Genomic DNA, 7243 nt, shown 5'->3' on the forward strand with positions numbered 1-7243 from the left:
CAGTCCACAGCAGAGGCTCTGCTCTGACTGCATGCTAGAATTGTCCAGGTAGCTTTCTGAGCTTCTCAATCTCCATTTAATCAGACTCTCCTGGGAGTGGGCCCTGAGCACCAGTATTTTTTATTGGTGATCACCAGGTGGTTCCCATGTATAGCCAAGTTTGAGAACTGTTGCTCTACAGCAATGTCACTGGATAGAACCTTTGACTGTCCTGTTCAATGCTGTAACTCACTGCATTTTTTCATCTATAGGATGGCATTTGGGGTAAGACATAGCGCTGACTTAGTCATCACTTTTCAGGAAAACCCCCACTACCCATGGGGTATGCTATGAGATGCACCCTTTCCCAAGAAACATTAAAATATGAAAAAGTACATGTAAGAATCAAGGAAATATGATATTTGAATAAAGAATAATACATACTTTTCAAATTGAGTTATTTCTTCGAGGCAGAGTCGACACTTAAATGACAAAGCAAGATTCAACATAATCTGAAGACTGGAGCCATGAGCTGATACCAACAAGGTGAGATTAAATGGGGATATGAACAGTGAGTTCAGAAAATAAAATGTGCAGAACACAATACAGAGAAGCAGCAAGATCTGGGAGGCTTAGCAGACTGAAATGCAGAATGACTTCTTGTTATAATAATGACAGCTAATGTTTGTGGAGTGTGCACTGTAAACCAAGTACTTATGTAAGATATACGTGTGTGTGTGTGTGTGTGTGTGTGTGTGTGTGTGTGTGTACATGTATAATAAAAAGATACACCAAACACACACAAACGTAACTCATTTAATCCTCTCAGAGGAGTGAACTCAGGCTTGGAGAGATTAAGTCCCTTGCTGAAGATTACACGGTGGGCTTTGAACTCAGGCAGTCTGACTCCACAGCCTGCCCAAGAGCCATTAAAAAGTACTGCTTGATACTAAAGCAAAGTGTAGCTTTCTTTAAGGGAAGTATAAGGTCAAACCTTCTCTAGCGATCAGGCAACATCTGGAGTATTATACGGAATCCTTGTCATCGCCTTTCTGAGTAGTGGTTCTTGAAGGCCACGGACCCTTTTGAGTAAGGCTCCCCCGGAAAACGTCCATAAGCAAATGCACATGATATTTGACGTAGAGTTCGCTGCCTCCCCGAAGTCAGCCATGGACTCAGTTCATAACCTCGTTTTAGAGGAACATCACTGACTGCAAGTGCGTCCTTGGGGGCTGGCCAGGCTGATAAAGATTCTGACACCACTTCGTAGAAGAAAGGGAGAGAGCATTTTTGATGTTTAGCTTGGAGAAGAAAGAGAAAGGGTGTGTAACAAATCTCAGAACTCTTCCCCAATATTTCCAAAGTTATCATATGAAAGAAGGAACAGATATAGTCTGAGGTGACCCAGAAGGCAGAGCTAGTAAGGACCAAGAAGTAGAAATTATAGGGAAATTTTACTTTCACAAGAAGGATGAACTTTTCCCCATTTTCAGTGGCCTCCAAATGGATAACTCAATTGTGAGTGATAGGAACTTTTTGTAAACCCTAAATCTAAATCTACACAAAGTCAAGTGGAAGCTTTGGGAGAGACCCAGGGAGAGTCAGAGGAGATTCCGGTGAAGGGAGCCAGACTAGATCCTCTTCCAGAATGCCCTCATCTCCGGGATCTTTCTTTAGAGCATCATTGTAAACAAAATGAGGACAGGGACCATGGCTGTTTCATGCACCCCTATACACACAGAGCTCAATAAATCACCCATAAATGAACAAATGAATGGAAAACTCCCATTACGTAGACAAGACAGTGTAGGGTAAGAACAGGGTGCTGGATCCAGGCAAGCCTGCACTTGAATTCAGCCCCACCAACTCCTAGAACTGCACCCTAGGTCCAGTCACTGCATCTTGCTGTGCCTTATAACTTACTGTGCAATGGGTCCAATAACACTGCCCACCATGTTAGGATTAAATGAGATATGCTAAGTAAAGTCCTTAGGACAAGCCAGGAGCAAAAGCTAATGCTCAATGAACATTAGCTACTATTTTTACTTAGTATTGCAGATGTCTGTGCTTGTCGGACTCTCCCCAGCCCCCTGACTGTTCCCTTAGGGAGAGCAGGCCCTCTGCCTTATCCTTCTTCTTTCCACTGTCCTGATGCACGAAGGTGTTAGTGCCTGCAGGAAGGGAAGAATGGATGGACCGATGGATGAAATCAAGAGACACTGTTTTGCTATTTTCCATGTTCTTTTCCAAGAATCCCAAGGTCTACGATTCTTAGATTTTTTTTCTCCCTGAAAATCTGAGATGGTTCAGATTCATTTAGTTTTATTCTTCATTTTATTCTCGTGTTCTGTTGTGTAGGCTAGATGGAACGTTCACTGTAATGAAACTGCATGCTGGGGATCTAGGTCTGCAATACCAGGATGGGGCATAATACCATGACTCCCAAAGGAACCATATAACCAGACTCTGGTCTGAATGTCACGGTTAATTTCCAATAATGGGTTATTCACTGATTAACTAGTTTTAAATTAGCTTCTCTGTGTTGCATTGGACACTAACCCCTGAAGTACAGTAGCGTCAGAGAAGTTGTCAGTGCTGAATACCAACTGTTGAATGGTCTTCTGTTTAGATACTGAGTGCTTTAAGCCTTTCAGAAGGGAGTTGCAGTACATTATACCTAGCAAGGCTTGTTTCTCTTCTGTTTTTTGAAGTAGAGATGTGGTGTGAGAACCTTATTCATGCAAGAAGGCGGCATGGAAAAGAAGGAAACATGAGCTATGGTGAGTGAGACAACACTGGGAGGTCTCACAGTCCCTTCTCAAGTGATGATATGATGATGGTGATGGTGACAGTGATGATGGCAGTGATAGTGATAATGATGGTGGTCACGATGGTGATGGTGATGATGGTGATGAGCTGATGATGGTGGTGGTGATGATGATGATAGCAATGATGGTGATGGTGATGGTGATGTTGGTGATGATGATGGTGATGATGATAATGGTGAGGATGATGGTGATGATGATAATGGTGAGGATGATGGTGATAGTGGTGATGATGATGATGGTGATGAGCTGATGATGGTGGTGGTGATGATGATGATAGCAATGATGGTGATGGTGATAATGGTGATGGTGATGGTGGTGATGGTGATGATGATGGTGATGGTAATGGTGATGGTGGTGTTAGTGAGATTGCAGTGCTTTCGATCTGAATAGCACTTTACATTTCCATACTAAATACAGAATAGAATAAACTAAGACTGCATAATTACATTAAAATGGAAAGCTTTTCTGGTCAGCTTACCCTGTTTTTTATTTTTTATTTTTTCAGGGAAAGATTCCCCCTGAACTAACATCTGTTGCAAATCTTCCTCTCTTTTCTCCCCGCCCCCCAAAACCCCAGTGCACAGTTGTGTGTCCTAGTTGTAAGTCCTTCTAGTTCTTCTATGTGAGCCACCACCACAGCATGGCAACTAATAGACGGGTGGTGTGGTTCTGCGCCTGGGAAACGAACCAGGGCCGCTGAAGCAGTGAGAGTGACGAACTTTAACCACTAGGGCATCAGGGCTGGCTGTATATGAGGTTATTTTGACATGGACTGGAACTTCGGAGAAGGCCCAAAATCTCCATAAACCTCAACATCTGGGTTTTCTACAGATTTGAACAGAAGCTTGGATTTTGTCATTTATTTAATTCCAAAGAACAGCAGTTAACTGGGCTGATCAAATTGTTCTAAATTCTGATTCAGTCTATATCAGAGAAACTGTCCCTCTGTAACCCCCTCATTATGGCCCTGGGCCTTTGCCATTGACGTTGGACGCTCAGCATGTCGGTGTGATCACTGGGACCACGGGTCATGGTTCCCTTTGCTGCATGCAGTTTCTTATAGAACGTCTGATGCATTCTTGGGGCTCCTTAAATGTTTAATAACAACTCTGCCTAATGCTCTCCTTGTATTAAGCTTGGGTTTTCAGGCCTTCCAGGCCTCTGTGGAAAACTTGGAAGATTCCTGTACTTTTAGAGAATGTTTTGATGAAAAGGGTAATCTTTCAGTTTACACTGGTCTGAGCCTTCAGAGGGATTCAGAGCTCCTATCCAGGCCTCAGGTCGTAGCAGGAACCCCGCCCCCAGGGCGAGCAGGGAGGATCCTGGCTGAGCCTTTATTGGGGAATGGCCTATCTCTGCCCCTCTCTGAGGCGAGATCCTGGACCCTCAGATGCAGTGTCCTGGCTGATCTGTTGCGTGAGGAGGAGGAGAAAGCACGGGGTCCTGCAGGGTCTGGGGCTCTGGCGTTTGGTGCCGTGGGCCGTGCCCCTTCCATGTGGAAGGCCTTCATGTCTGCTGTGTCTCTCTGGCTCCTCTTGGTTGAGAACAGTTCACCCCGCATGCTCCCTGGGGATCATTCTGGCCTCTTCCGCCATTTGGGGTCACCCCTCGGGCTGTAGCCTGTCCAGGATGGAGGTGAAAGGTCACGGCTCCAGGTCACCTGGGCTTGTGGGAGCGGGGTTCTGCCATGGGGGATGGCAAGCTGGGCGATGGGACATGCCTCGGGGATGGAGGCCCAGAGCAGGGGTCCTGAGCCATCCGGACGTTGGGCTTTCAGCGGGCTGATGTCCCTCGCCCTTTCTCAGCCCCATCCCACTGAGTGTGGGGTGAAAACATAGCCACCCCTTCCTGAGGAGAAGCCACAGCCAGCTGTTAGGTTGCGCCATGAGACTGGGGCCGGGAAGGGGGCCCGAGTGTCCCTTCTGTCCTAGTTTGGGTGTGGGGGTGGACATCACAAGGAGGTCAGGGGGAGGGCGAGGCCAGAAATGGACGTGTTGGGTTCTCCCAGGATTCCCGCTGGCCTCTAGAGTGCGGCTCCTCACCTGCCTTTTCATGTATGATTAAGAGTTCATCCACGCCAGGGGACGGGCTGCTCCTCCTGGGGCACAGGGTGAGAGGCGGTGGTCACAGCCCCGCGGAGCGCGTCTGGGCGTCCGGGCACCCCAGGGCGGGCGTTGGCCTAGGAACCCCAGGTTCCATAAGCACCAGAGGCGTCTGAGGGAGATGGCTGTCACTGCCCCAGGGGACCAGGGGAGAGGGCCGAGGCTAGCCTCCTCTGCCTTCGTCCCTGGCCGCCGCTTCTCCTCATCCCCGTCCACGAGAGAATCCGTCCTGTGGAGGACTCGTGTGGGACGAGATTGAGATGAGCAAGGCCCGAAATTTCCCAGCTGGGCAGCCCTCTCAGGTCAGCCCCCGGTGCACGCATGTCCCGGGTCAAGGGGAACAGACAGCTCCCTGGACCCCATGTGACAGGGAAGGTACTGGAACCTCAGCTGTCGACTGCAAACAGGCTCAGCGTGCTTTCCCAGCAATTATCGAAGGCTGCTCCTGGCTCTTTCTGGAGGCAGGGAGGGGGCCTCCCTGCCTGCACTTGGTGAGGGTGAGCCCCCATCTCATGACAAAACAATTCACAAATCCCCTTGTTTTTCTGTCAATAGGGGAGTCCAAGCCCAGCCCATATCCAGGAGGAGAAGAGAAAGCAGACTTTCCTCTCCAGCTCACTCTGCTCCCCCACTTCCTGCCGACCCCAAAGCCCCGGCGGGACCCCCCACGCACCGGAGGGGAGAAATCTGGGGGCTGTACCCAAGGCCGGGGTGGAGGAGAGCCCTTCATTGTGTTCACGACCTGACCCCCCGCAATCTGCTCTCTGGTCTCGCTCTCCGTCTGCCTCCTCTAGCATCTCGTCATCAGAACCTTCACAATTGTCATGCCAACGCATTTCCTCTAAGAGCGTTTTCTTGAACATGTGTCACTTTTGGAAAATGTGCTCAGGAGAGCAACTTCTTCCTGTCTGACCAACTTTCAGTCCCTTCCACTGCAGCCAGGCGCAGGCCCGTCCGCCGAGGCGACTGGGGATGGGGAGCCATGGGCCTGGGGACAGCAGGACATTTGTCTGCACTGGCCTCGTCAGGGCTCCGGGTCAGCCAGACGGTGGTCCACTTGTGTTTGGAAATTCAACGTGACGCGTGCATCCCCCGCACACGTGGTCAGCTTCTGTATGAAAGATGGTATTTCCCCTGGGGCCACACTGGCACCTGGGACCTGCAGAACACACTTTGTTGGTGCTCTAGACTTGCAGATCCTCACGTATCTCGCCCTGGCCCCACCTCCCGTGAACTCCTGAGGTCAGGACCCTGGTCTCCTCCAAATTTGTGTCCTCCGTAATGTTGTGCATGCTGCATAGTGCAAGAGCAATACTGCTGAATGGATGAGTAAGTCCCTACACAGAAGGAAGCAAACTGGAAAACTGCAGAAGTCATGTGTTATGTTGTTTTTTTCTGTCCCAGCTTTTTGAGTTAAGCGGGAGAGTGAGGAGGTGGGAAAGAGGCTGCATAAGAAGCAATAAATAGAAATACAATATTCTGGCAAAAGCTACGTCTCTGACAACAGCAAGAAAGGCAAAATACATATGAAAAAGACAAAGGAGTCTTATTTGGAGGCAGCCACTGTCCCCAAAAGGCTGTGTCATATGTAGTTCATCTAGACGGAGGCGATACAACTGGCTTGGCCTAAACATTCAGCGAAAGGAAATGTCATATAGTGCTACTTATCGCCGTGGTGCAGGGAATGAGGGCAGAAGTGTGCTGGTCTTTGACATAATCTGCTGAGGGCAAAATAACAACTTCACCCTCAATGGCCGAGATACACAGTTGTTTTCAAAATAAACAAGCGACTGCCCTCGTGCCAGAAGCTGGTTACGTCTCTGGTCTGCTAACATGACGCCCACAAGTGGCCTTTGAATCCACTGAGCAGATGTTTGCATGTTAATCAAGTTGTCAAGCATAAAACTCAAGCCATCCAAGGCCTCATTGTTAGACCAAGGAGATTTATGGAAGGGTGGGAGGGAAATGGGAAGGGACCAAACTGTCTGCATCTTCCTGTATCCTTCGTGCTGTCATCTAAGCTTGTAAATAAGTGCTACAGAGGTGATGCCATGGAAACAGGAGCGTGAGCACAAGGTGCTCCCTGTCGAATGCAGGACTAGAGGACGCTCACGTTCCTGTTAGGACAAACAGAGGAAGAAAGTGCAGCTTCACGCAGGAGACGGCTGACCTGTGAGGTTGTCGTCTGAAGATGGAGTTCCAGCTGAAACACACCAGCTCAGAGAGGCTTCACTCCAGTCGCCAATGGGGGCTTGGGGGTTAGAGTAATGAGGTCCTGCCATGTGGGACTCCAACGTGACTGGGACAGCAGGGACCGTGCTGGATTGGACAGAG

The 7243-nt window shown here is 48.9% G+C and overlaps 1 long non-coding RNA gene across 1 annotated transcript; it reads left to right on the plus strand.

Annotated features, from left to right (window-relative positions):
- Positions 1–446: 446 nt before the first annotated feature.
- LOC147912228 (uncharacterized) lies at positions 447–6843 on the plus strand. The gene is made up of 3 exons (XR_015550094.1): positions 447–525; positions 2694–2759; positions 5465–6843. It is a non-coding gene; the product is annotated as an uncharacterized LOC147912228 (long non-coding RNA).
- The last annotated feature ends 400 nt before the right edge of the window (positions 6844–7243 follow it).

This window comes from Ceratotherium simum, chromosome 38 (assembly GCF_057802395.1).
Source record: "Ceratotherium simum simum isolate JZ-2026a chromosome 38, ASM5780239v1, whole genome shotgun sequence".
In the NCBI taxonomy this organism is placed as follows: domain Eukaryota; kingdom Metazoa; phylum Chordata; class Mammalia; order Perissodactyla; family Rhinocerotidae; genus Ceratotherium; species Ceratotherium simum.